This window comes from Vitis vinifera, chromosome 19 (genome assembly GCF_030704535.1).
Source record: "Vitis vinifera cultivar Pinot Noir 40024 chromosome 19, ASM3070453v1".
Lineage (NCBI taxonomy): Eukaryota > Viridiplantae > Streptophyta > Magnoliopsida > Vitales > Vitaceae > Vitis > Vitis vinifera.
This window is the reverse complement of record NC_081823.1, coordinates 3,442,631-3,455,968: the sequence shown is the minus strand read 5'-3', so window position 1 is coordinate 3,455,968 and position 13,338 is coordinate 3,442,631. Positions and strand designations below refer to the sequence as shown.

Sequence of the window (13,338 nt, the reverse complement as noted above, 5' to 3'; positions counted from 1 at the left end):
CACCACCAAAAGGGAGGGTCAAGGGCCATTGGTGTCATGGGTTCATCGGGCTCAATGGGTCATTGGCTCTTGGGCTCGACCACCTTGGTCATGGGTGCATGCATAATCACTACTTTTTGGGTGAAATATGACCCAGTCACCAAGAGCCAGTGGGTGTGGGCATGTCTTCTTAGGGAACCATGCTGGGGGTGGTAGGTTCCTTTGCTGGGTGTACAATAGACCTACAGGCCCCACCAGGTGTCACCTATTGTAGTCCATTTCTTATCATCAGGGGCTGACCCCCCATCTCCATATACATCCAATCACATCCTACATGTTACACCCCACCCTTCTCCCCTCTCACTTTCATTCACAATATTTCACTGCAATGCCCATCTTCAACTCACCTACCCTGCTGCTATTTGATATTAATTTCAGTTAATTTATCGCAACAACCCTATTATCTAATCCGTGATAATTAATTGCATCAACCCGATTAGACATTGATGTGGAGTAACCGAATCAACATGGGCCCCCTAAGTGCACATGACACAACCAACTTGTTTTTGAGAAAATGAGAGAGAGAGAGAGAGATCATATTGAGCACACACCATTAGGGTATGTACACATGAATGCATGCATGTTTACAAAACTCATTCCAATCAATCCTCCCTCCATATATAATCCAGGTTTTAATCTGATTTTCCACCGAAAAGGGAGAAAATTCCTTTAAACTTACATATTATTTCGTGTTGTTAGTCCGGGTTTTGTCACATAGTGAAATATTGTTTCTTTTTTCAATTTTTTTCTGAAAGCAACTCGCATTCAAATTTTAAATTATTTATTTATTTACTTTTTAAGCAAAAAAAAAAAACAAATTATATCCTTATTTTATTTTTCCTTGGAGTGCCCTAGGCCCTCTTATATATGTTTTTTTCAAAGGTTGCCAATTTCACAATGCCCCCACCACCATACCTAAGGTGGAGTCCAAAGTAAGAACAAAAATAGAAACACGTCAAAATCGAATTAACGTCAATGGTTTTGAATAATATAATTAAATTTCAATTTTATCATAATTCAAATAAAGAGAGAATATTCCACACAGTATATGAAGTCTTACATCCATTTCACACTCCAAAAATAAAGGCTTAATTATTACATCTTGATTGATACATTCTCCCTCAATGAGTCTTAATTACACCGAAACACTCATAGAAAGGAAAAAAAGAAAAGCATAATAACAAATTTAATTTGATTAATAGTAGTGGAGATCATGGACTCAATCCTATGAATCTTTATGATTGTGAGATTTTTTCAGTGGTTGCCTCAATACCAAAACCAGTTACATTTCATAGAATGTGATTGTGGAGCTAGACAAGTTCTTAAGTTTAAGGAAGTGATGTGCATATGATGATCTCTTCTTCACTAAAATCCAAAGCCATTGGTGGCTAAGATGCTGCAAAGAATGGCCCAACAAGTTTGTTGTATGTTAAAAGATAGGATGCCAAAGGTAGAAATATTTTCCCATTGAGACTATCCTTGTGTCCACATTATCCAAAAATGCAGCTGGAGAACAAGGCCTTCAGAACCCAGACATGACGCCACCTTAACAGAGTCTTGCAAAGGCCTCGTGTAAGCCCTTTAGCCACCTTACCATATGGCCCTGTTTGATCTTTCTCATGCTGTTAACCCTAGCGAGCTCGGGTCGTGGATCGGCATGGTTTGGATATGCCATGTTCAGTGCCACAAGTGGGTGAAATTTTGATATGCTGAATCAATAGTTTTGTGGCTTGTGTTTATTCAACTGTGAGAATCATATCATCTATTGAGAGATGTGAGAGATATAGCTTTTGGGGGAGAACATGGGCGGCTAACATCGTTGTTACAGTGCATGTGGGCTTCCTAGATTTTTGAGTGGAAAGGGCTGGAATTAATAGTTCATCCAAGTACGGTATCAGTCAGTTTCTACCCCTCATGGTAAACCTAACTAGCTCTTTATCTATTTGAAGGGGAACGAAGTAACTATGCATGTGCTCATAGTACTTGTTTCTTGATCTTGTGATCTTTCCATGCTTAAGTCATGATAAAGTTAGTTTTCAAAAATGATGCTTTATAATATAAGCTTACACAAAAGCAAGTTTCTGATTATTTTCATTGATAGGACATTAGAAATAAATCATTTTTTGTGCATATATGAGGTGCCTTGATCAACATGTGATCAAAAACCCTAATCAATATGATATCCATACATGTGTTTAAGGGACCCACTTTCAAGATTGACTCACTTTCAAATGCTAATTTGAGAATATTTGATCAGGGGTTCTGTTGTTGTTTTTGGTACTTCTATCCAAAAGAATGATGCGGTTAATTTACTTGCCATTTTTCATGACAACTCCCTTCTCTTTGAGTAAAATTTTGGTATGTCCCTAGGTATTTTAACACATATAGCTCTCTTATTTTGAATCATAGCTTGATTCATCTTCTTGTAATTCATCTTTCTTTTTCTTAATTTCATTCTCTGGCTTTCTTAGGGTTTTGATGCCAGACATGTTTACAAGACAAGACCGAGAATTGCGCCATTGGAAAGGCCTACTTCCCCCCTCTCTAACAAATTTGGGCAAGCCAAAATTGCATGACCCTTACACATGTGATTGAGATGTCGCTAGTCAGTTGGATGTTATTATCCATACATGACACGAAATCATTGGTTTGGTATAATAGACCGAATTATGCACCCAAATACACGTGCAACACCACTATTTCATGTGTGATGAAAACCCTAACCCTAGGACCATGACTCCTTCATTGTTGATTGTGTTGTCATCTGCTTTTGTAACCATCATTATCACCACAAAAAATAAAACAAGGCCATTAGGCTTGCGTTTCTAACATGACAATTAAGATACAAAAGCATGAATAGGTCTTTTCTCTTAACAAGATTCTTTGGCATATATATATATATCACACTCTAGTGGTCTTGATGATTTGGCTAACCAATTTTCCACACACCCATTCACAGGATCCCATTGCTGACATGGCACGTGTGGAGAATTCGTCCATCTGGCTCTTCCTTACTTGGATGGCTGTTGACATGGATTTGTTTGTAATGGTTGCTTGTCATACATTTGGAATCTGGAAAGTGCTTATGCCTGCACTAAGAGTCGACACATTAATGGTCAATGATATGTAGTTGATGTTAGTAATATCAAAACTTAATTTGTATGAGCCATCAGTAGTCTTCATGGTGATCCAATTAAGTTGAAATGCACAAAAAGGGAATTCTCCATGTGGTTTTATTGGGGGGAAAAGGTACAAATTGGAACTTGCACGCTAAATTGATGTCATGGAGAATATGAGCAAAATTAACAACTATTGTCGAATGATGTTTATCTTAATGATTTGTTTTAAAAATGTGTTTGTTGAATTAATTAAGCTCTTGTTTATCTCTAACTTGAAGCATCTCCTAGTTTTTCAAATTCAACTATACTGTTTGCCATCTGTTAGACAAACTCTACTAGTCTTCTTTCATTTCTTTAACATCTATGCATGCAGAATGAGACTTCAGCTCATGCCCAAACAACCCCTAAAAGGTCAAACTTTGGGGGCCAATTTGTGGTGACCTTATAGAAGTTGTATTGTTATCATTTTAAGAAAAGATAAGCCTATGTTTGGTTGCCAAGAAAATGGGGCAAAACAGAAATCAAAGAAGATGAAAACAAAAAAAAAAAGAATTGGCAACTTACATTTTTCATAACAACCATGCACAAATTGGGTTTTGCCCCTAACCCTAGCAAAAGCTACGCAGCTTAAGTCATATATATACATGCAGCAAGGCAAGAGCCGTGAGCTCAAGCAAGCTAGTTATCAAACTAATTAGAATGGAGAACCTACTAGGGTTACAAATGAATAATAAATTGAAGTATTGAAATCAGGAAAAGGCATTAATTAATTATTTCATTCCAAACAAATCAGCAATGCCCTTAGAGAGACTTTTTTCTACTATTAGACTTCTAATCTTACTTCCAATAGTATGTTAAAATGATCGAATCAATTGATCATGGCTGTGGTTTTGCTGTCATACCCTAGAATGACAAAGGCCAGCACTGTATATCTTAATTAGTGAGCTTCACTTTCATATGGGAAAGCTACACATGAACAAATGAGATATGGGGTTGTACTCCCTCAATAAGTACCCCTAAACAATTTAATCAGGGTTGTGTTTTGTGACCAGATTTTGCCGCTTGCCTTATACAGAATATGAGATAATGTGAGTTAGGGGTTGCTTTCACTAATAGCTGTGTTTAATCTAGTTTTAGTAACAATGTTGCAAATACAATCACTTGCCATTTTTTCTAGTGATGACAAAAGCTTAGCCCTTTCTCATCACCTTATCGAATAGCCAAGATGAAAAGCATTACTCCATTCATGGCCATTTGAGATCCTTCCAAGCTCTCCAATAAGATCTCTCCAACTCCATTACCATATATGTTATATTGGTGTGATCGTACTTAGTGCAAAAATGTACACGTGTGATCCATGAGCATGACATGGATCATATATATATCGTCGTAAATCAAATTACTATTCTAGTGGTAGGAAAATTAATAATCTCATCTTTATTTTCTATCCATTCGTTTATTTTTGACAAGATGTGTGCTAAGATTCTACATCTCACAGAAATCGGACATGCCATGCTCAATGATGATGACTGAATTTAGGGTTCAACAAACCCTTCATTAGGACTTGAAAATTGGAATAGATATCAAAGAAAAATACAAATTTCCAGTGAGACAATGCATGGTTTCGTAGGTATACCTTTCCATGCATGGGAGCTTCAAATGGAAGCACCTAAAGAATGGTGTGTGGAGAGTTTTATTGAAACCTCAAAGTCATCGGTGCTTCCAAAATGGAACGCCTAAATTTAGGTCAAGAGATTGAAAAAGTCACACAGAGAACTGAAGATTTGGCTATTGTGCTGGGTTGCATAGATGAGAAAATTCATGGCTCAGGACAAAGCACATCCCCCACTTTCATGGCATATGGACTCACCACATCAAGAAAGTGGTAAAGTGTTGTTGGGTTTTCCCATTTCATTTTCTCAGTGGCCCACTTGTTTTTGGGCTTAAAGCTAGGGCTCCATGTTTGTTTATTTTTTGGTGTTGATATTTTGGTGGGTGGGAGGAACAAATGCCTTATTACCGGCCACCTTTTTCTGGTCTTCTTTGTGAGGAGAAAAAGGGTTCCCACCATAAGGGTCATCTCTTGTTTTATGCCAACAGGAAGGAAAGGTGAAGGGCTTATCATGGCTCATGGCCCTCTCTTGTTCTTGGCAAAGGACATGTCTTCAAAACCAAAAGGAAAAGGCTACAATGATGGCCCCTTGCCACAAGAAATATAGATGCATATTAAGAAATGTTTGAAATAAAAATAATTAATTTATTTTACTTTAATTAGATACTTTTAATTATTAGTGTACACGAATTTTTCAAAACATAGACATAACATTCTTGATGTATTTTTTTTTTAAACTAATGTTGTGACATGGTCATGTTGAACCAACTCAACTACCAAAATCTCTCTAATCTCTCTCTCTCAATTCCCTCCTTTATAATATTTTTTTAGAAACTTAACCTCTAAGTCATACACCCTTTTTAGTTAAATAATCTACTTCTATTAACTTCTTTATAAATATGATGATATTTGTAAATATAAAACTTTTGAGTTAACTTTCAAATATCTTCGATGTTACCTTTTTTGTCATGACAATCTATTATTATTTTCTAATTGCATGTCGTCTCAATATTGAAGAATTTGTTGTTCCTAGTTATTAGCACACCATCACTTAAAATCATGCATTCCACAACAAATATTGATGCATTACTAGTATGTTTACTTGTAAATGTTTTTATAATTCCATTGGAATTTTTGATCACTTGTTTAAAAGCATTTTTATTCTCTATCTTTGGTCTATCAAAATTTAGTTTAATTTTTTCGTTGATTGGGGGAATCATCAAATTCATTTTTCAACCACTTGAGGGATATCGAGCCTCCATTATGAACAAAAAAATTAGTTAAACTTTGTAATACGAGAAAGAGAGTTAGGATGGTTTTTCTTGAACAATAATTGATTTATATGAATCCATATGTTCGGTATGATATTGATAATTTTTTTCTATGAGGTGGTTGAGAATTTTGCATTTTTGTACTGCATTCATTCAAGTCAAGATAAAATTTCATCCATAAAGTTAGAGCTAGACTTTCAAAATTTGACTTTGAGGTTTTTATCTCATGTTCACTTGGTCTACTTACTCTTTTGCAATCATAAAGTACTAAATTTATTGTTCTTTGTTTTGTGAAAGAATTAGAGATTCCACCACGCATTTCATGTCCCAAGTGGAAGATGATGGTGAGAAAATGAAGGTTTATTTGCAGCCATGGTTATGATTTGAAGGGAAGTTGGGTTTTAGGAAGTTGTTATAGAAGTCAAACAATTGTTTTTCCCTAATTTGACCATAATGACTTGTCATTTTCACATAGACATTGTCTACTTAGGCCTAATGATCCTTACGACTTTATAATACGTTCATATGATTAAGAGAAAGTCTTTGCATTTAAGGAGACGAGAAGCAAAGGGTGATATGAAAAACCTTGCCCACATCTTTTTATTGTTAGATGTCAAGGAATGCAGCTTTAGACGTTGGATATTTGTTGCCAACCCCTCATACTTTCATTCCAATTTTCGAATGTCTTGGTTTAAGACTTCAATAAGTCCCATACTTATATCTACATTCCCCTAAGTAGTTGATGGGTTATGGTTGTCTTTCATCTTGTTGAACTCTTTTTCTTGATTAAGCTAACTTACACAAGTATTCATGGGATAGGTAGATCTTGGGTTATCATGAACTATTCATTCAAGTAACTTTGTCTGCCAATTCAAGATGTTCTTAGTTTGGTGTTGGTACTCCAATTGTTGTTGCTCTAATTGATGCTACGATTGTTAGAGTTGGTTGTAGATGGCAACATTCGCTACTTTCACATCCTTTGCATGAATTCATCATACGAAGATGTCATAGCAAAGAGATAGCTTTTATGTTACAACCAGACAGGAAAGGCCTAGGCTTCCCCATAGATAGCCAAGCAAAAATCCTAAAAATATGCTCTTTTTGGGTTCCCTTTTTTAGGTCAGGTGGTAACCATTCATCTCTTCATCATAGATTTTTCTTAGATGCCTCATGTGATTCTTTCGGTTGGCCTTGTCTTGGCCTAGTTTTTGAGAGTGAGTTGGGTTAAAACTTATTTCATTCATAAGTAGAGCCTTAGCTTTGTAGTTGTGGGAGGTCATAGCCTTCACCTGAGCTAGAGGTCATACTTTTTACCGATTCACTTACCTTTAATATGGGTTCTTATTTAACCACAGTCAAGTGTAACTTTGGTCATACGTGTGTTTTTGTCCTTCATCACCGGAAGTCTTAAATGGGCTTGGAGATGTGTGGACCACATCCAGTGGCCCAACAACTCCTAAGTTGTCAGGAAAGGACATGAACTAGGTCCGCTGACTCAGTATCCACTAAGCATGCCTGGTCCAAGATGGCCCAACCTATGACCTTGATTTAACAGCACGGCACAACCCAAATTAGATGACATCCACTCTGGGGTCTGAGACTTATTAGGATAATCTAAAGTAATGTTTGATTTAAGTTTTCTAGGCCTATATCATATTTCTGGAAAGTTTTAGGGTATGTTTGGTTCCAAAAATGCTAAGGAAAGAAAAATAAAACACAAAGGAAAATAGTTTGTGAAAAACACGAAAGAAAATAAAATATAATTAAAATTAGTTAAAAATGAATACATTTTAAAATTATAGTGAAATAAATTTAAAAAAACATATAAAAATAATTTATTGATTTTAAATCTATTTTTTATTTTTTCTTTCATTCTATTTTTTCTCTTTATTTTCCTTCCTTTGCATTTTCTCTCAAATATTTCAGAAATCAAATATAGCGTTAAGAGAAAAAAAATGTAAAAATAAATAAATTTGAATAATGTATAAAATTTTTCTCTTATCTAATTGCCAATGAAAAAGTCCAAGCAAAAAGGTTAAATTATCTAGTAATGCATTTTCCCAAGACCTTCCTCATCTTTATCTAAAAAAATGAGAAGGAAAATATTTTGACTGTTTCCTATCTTTTTCATATTTTTTATACATCTAGCTATATAAAAAAAATATTATTTTATTTTTCTTAATTTTTTCCTAAATTGAGTGAAAAATGTAATTTTTAAGAATGCATGGATATACTATGCTACTTCAACTTTTTTCTTAAAGACTATAAAATTTTAATTTTTATTTATTTAATATTTTAAAATATTATTTTTAAAGTATGTTTGATAATGTTTCTATTCAAAGTATTTTTAATAAAAATATTTTCTCTAAAAATATTTTAGGAGAATTACCTATTTAAAAAAAAAATACTATAAGTGATTTTTTTTAACACTACAAATGAATTTTTAGATTTTTAAAACTATTTATTAAAATTTGTCAAACACCTAAGATCTATTTGGTAACTGTTTCGAAAACAATTCTAAAAAGTAGCTTTTGAAAAAGATATTATGATATTTGTAAAACAAAAATATGTTTGAAAATTTAAACTGTTTTTAACCTTTTTAATATTTTAAAAATATTTTTTATATTTAGTATTTTATTGTTTATATAATTATTTCTTAAAATAGTTCTTACAAAACAAGTAAAAAAAAAAACACCATATTTTTTATTCTTTAAGTGAAGATAGACGAAAACAAGTGAAAATGTTTTTTGGTTATCAAATATATTTTTTATTTAAAAAAATAAGTGGATACTTATTATTATTTAATCATCTTTTCCTATCGATAATAATAATAATAAAAAAAAAAAAAGAAACAACAAATGTATCAATCGAAATCCCTGACTTGGTCTTCACCCCTCACTGATTTTAGGACTTTCAACTTCCGTCCGTCTTAAAAAGTTGTGGTTATCGCTCTCCCGTGGAGTGTGGAATGTGTTGACTGAAGATTGAAGGAAGGAAAACGAAATTTCTTTTGTAAGTGTGCGTTCTCACTCTCTCGAGGCCTAATTTTTGAGTGACGGAAGCGCCTGCGTCACAGACTAACTCAGTAGTGTACTGTTTCTATTTCTTCTCTTCCAACCGCCCACCTACTAATTTCTACTTTCCATTTCAGAACTAAGGACTATTCATTTTAGGGAACCTGTTACGAACCTTCATAAATATCATCACATTATTCACGGGTTCAATTTATTTGTCACGGGGGAATAGAGACTCCATTTATTTTATATGATCGGGTCTAAAAATTTGTTCCAAAATGGAAAGTTAATAGTCAATTCTTATGAATATTCTTAACCAAACTTTTCAAAGGGGCTGCCGCTACTAGTGACCAAATACCTAAACTTTGTGCATGTATGTGATGATTGATATTTACTTGACAACAACTTCCTAATCAATTGTTTGGTCACATCGTTTCATTAATGCCACTTTTTTTATTCTTCTATTTGAGAAATGTGAAAATTTACGGGACCAACATAAGGTTTAATGAATAGTCGTGATAGTCATGATGCATAAGTATTAAAATGGTCGGTCCATAGTTCTAAAACATATTATATAGTAAATTTGATAATTAGAAACTAATATAAAATAATGAAAAAATATAAAAAAAACCTTAATATTTATAAATCAATTTTATTTTCATCAATTTAAAGATATTTTAAAATATGTGTGCATTTTCACAAGTCAAATAATTATTTCTTAAAATAACATTTTACTTATTAGGTTAATAACATGAATTGAAGATTTTTATTTTTTATTGTAAGAACTGATTTGAAATTAATAAAATAAGAAATTTGAAAATTTTAAACAAAAAATCTTTAAACGTAAAAATATGAAAATAAAATATTAACTATCACTTCACTAAATCACACTAATAAAAAACATAGATTTGGGAAAGACAAATGCAATGGAAGTCAATATTTTATTATTTTTTTACTTTTTAGGTTTTTTTTGTTTTAATTTTAAATTTTTTAGGTTTTATCATTTAAAAATTCTAAAGAATTTTTTCAAAATGATTTGTATCTCATATTATATAAATAAAAAATTTATAATATATTTATTTGTAAGATACTTTTATCAAATTAAAATGATAAATTGATTTTTTGATAATTTTATTTAATATTATAATGTAAAAGGGTATTTCAAGAAATAATAATAAAAGCGCATGTATTTTAAAATATTTTTCAAATATAAAATTTATTTATAAAATTTTTGGGTTCTTTTTTTTCTATATTTTTTGAAATTAATGAATCAAAACTTATTTTTTTTTAGAATAATCATAATATTATTTAAAGAGAAATATAAAACACAAAATAATTTGTTTAGATATATCTATAATCAATTGATCAATTACGCAAAAGTTTATTATCTGAATCACAATACCAAATACCTGATCTCTTAATCATCAATTCCATTAGGAGTCTTATTATCTCAGATCACAATACTGAAGATCTGTCTCTTAATTATCTCATAAAGGATACGTGATAATACCAAATACTTGATCTCTTGATCATCCATTCCATTAGAAGTCTTATTATCTCATATCACAATACTGAAGACCTGTCTCTCAATTGTCCCTCTCATAAGGGATACGTCATCATAGTCTAATTATTTTTTAATTATTAAAATATGTATAATATAAAATATAGTTGAGGTGTCTTTTTCATTTTTTTTGACTTTATAAATAATATAATTAATATGTGGATTTATAACGTGGAAAACTCTCAAATAGTAATTCAAATATTGAATCAATTCTTGAATTTCAAACTCATACCAAAACTTCAATCAAATCATGGGTACTTAGGCATCATTGTTCAATGTATAGTTTGGAGCCAATCCTCATATGGATGACAACAAAGCAAGGATGATAGATGATAAAACGTGTTTGGTAAAGGAATCAAAAAAAGCCATGCAATGAGGTTGAGGAAACGTGTAAATCAAGAATCACGGAAAACAAACAAACAAGGAAAAATACAAAACCAAAGAGGAATATAAAAATAAAAATAAAAACAAAAGAGAGCATGCAGTCAATGCAAATCTTGAAGTGTAGATGAACTTTGTGGAAAGAGTAAAAGTGGGGCATCGGAGGATGATTCCATGGCATAATCTGACTTGAAAACAATCTTTCAAACCTAGTACTTATCCCTTCCCACCTATTGACCGTTGAATATTAGGTCATTTTCCCTATTGATGCCCACTCATTGTCTAATTAATCATGCCTGAATGCCCAATCGTTTTTGCTTGTGCTTTACCCTATATAAAAATTGACCAATGTGACTTTTAAATTATTTGAATTTTTTATTAATTTTGTTTTCAAGCCGTATTTTGTTGCAAAAAGCAATGTAATTAGATACTTAATCTCACTTAAACACGTGATAATTAAAAAATAATTGAAATCCAAAATTGAGATAAGAAAGTTGTTTTTTTGATACATTCAAGTCCTTATGATTTGTCACACAAATTCCATGGTCGGAAGTTCAATACATGTCAATTCGACCCCTAAGGTCTATTTGGGAATTATTTTTTAAAATTGTTTATTTATTTTAAGAACAAAAAAAATCTAGAAAACGGTTTTTAAACGGTTTTTTTATTTTAAGAATGATTAAAAATAAAACACTAAATATAAAATTTATTTTTAAAAATATTAAAAACAGTTTAAAAACATTTTAGGTTTTCAAATAAACTTTTATTATGTAAAAATCAGAGAATAATTTTTAAAAATTGTTTTTAAAAACTATTTTTTAGAATTATTTTAAAAAACAATTATCAAACAATCTTTAAAAAATTTAAAAAAAAAAACTCTATTTTTTATCATTAAAGAACATAAAAAAGAAAAATAATTTTTATTTGGAAAACGTGTTTTTTTGTCTTTTTGTTTTTTTTCAAAATGGAAAATTGTTCTAAAAAACAATTTCCAAATATGCCTTAATATTTTTCTTAGAAAAATTTGTCGGATATTTTGTTTAATAATTTTTATGTAATTATTTTAATTTAATTTTGAAACTAGGTAGTAGATATAAAATTGAGTAATCCCAGCAGTGTCAAAAGGCTCAAAAGAAGGTATTGGATTCAAAGTTGTGATTCTTGAAATTTCTTTTCAAACCAAGCAACTTAACTTTTGATGGTTTCCAGGAAAGTGAATTCCTAGGAAACAAACAAAGGCTAGATATTTTCGGCGACATAGCACTCTCAATTAAAGAATGTTACGATTCTTAGTTGCTAAGTATCATCTAGAATTGAAAAAGAAGAAAACAAAAAATTGAAGTTTGCCTTCAAATAATTTTCCCCACTATTTTCCTATTCTTTCTCGCCATGAAAGAAATTGAAAATATACAACTTTTACACTCCATTTTCGTCATTGATTTTCTCAATACAACTAAATAATAAAATTCAATGATTTTCCTTTTCATTTAGATTAGACAAACGAGGAATTAAAATATTAGAGAAAATTTATTATTTAGATATACTTTGTATTTTTTTTTTTTTGTTTATAATACAAATAAATTTAAAGACTAAAACTGAAAAAAATAAAATATGATATTTAAAAATATCACTATTTCAAATTTTAAAATTAATTTTAAAAAAATATAAACTAAATCCATATTTTTTTCATATGATAAAATATAAGAATTATTATATTTTATATAGAAGTTTAACTACCATTTTTTTTCTTTTAATTTTTATCTCTAAACATGTACATAGATAATCAAACAAAACAAAATTTTCTTTTATTTTTTGTAATTTTTTTTGGAAATTAAAGGCTCATTTGTTCATATTTTCTCAAACTTGTTTTTAAATGAAAAAATAAAAAAAAACTATTTTTAAAAACAAGTTTTAGAAAACATGGCCAAACAGGGGGATGTTTTATTTTTTAAAAAAATTAATGAAAATAACTTTTAATTATTTTCAAAAAATTATTTTTTATTTCATTTTATTGTTAAAAATTGTTTTCAAATAATAACGATCCAACAATATTAAATTTTTTTTAAAATAGTTTTATTTTTTTAAAAAAATTGTTTTTAAATCACGTTACCAAACTGATTCTAAATATATTATTATTATTATTGTAAGATATGAAAAAGGCATTTTGGGGATAATATTGGATTGTTTAAAAGAGTGCTTACATGAGAAGTGTCTTAAATAATTTTTTTTGAAGTGGACGTTACACCTACTTTGCTTTCAACATAAGATTAAAAAATAGCTTAGAATCTATCTTCAAATCACATGATTAAAAAATTCTCCAAAACCATAAGCTCACTCCACA

The 13,338-nt window shown here is 30.8% G+C and overlaps 1 long non-coding RNA gene across 1 annotated transcript; it reads left to right on the top strand.

Annotated features, from left to right (window-relative positions):
- Positions 1-1,317: 1,317 nt before the first annotated feature.
- LOC109121808 (uncharacterized) lies at positions 1,318-3,208 on the top strand. The gene is made up of 2 exons (XR_002029068.2): positions 1,318-1,956; positions 2,999-3,208. It is a non-coding gene; the product is annotated as an uncharacterized LOC109121808 (long non-coding RNA).
- The last annotated feature ends 10,130 nt before the right edge of the window (positions 3,209-13,338 follow it).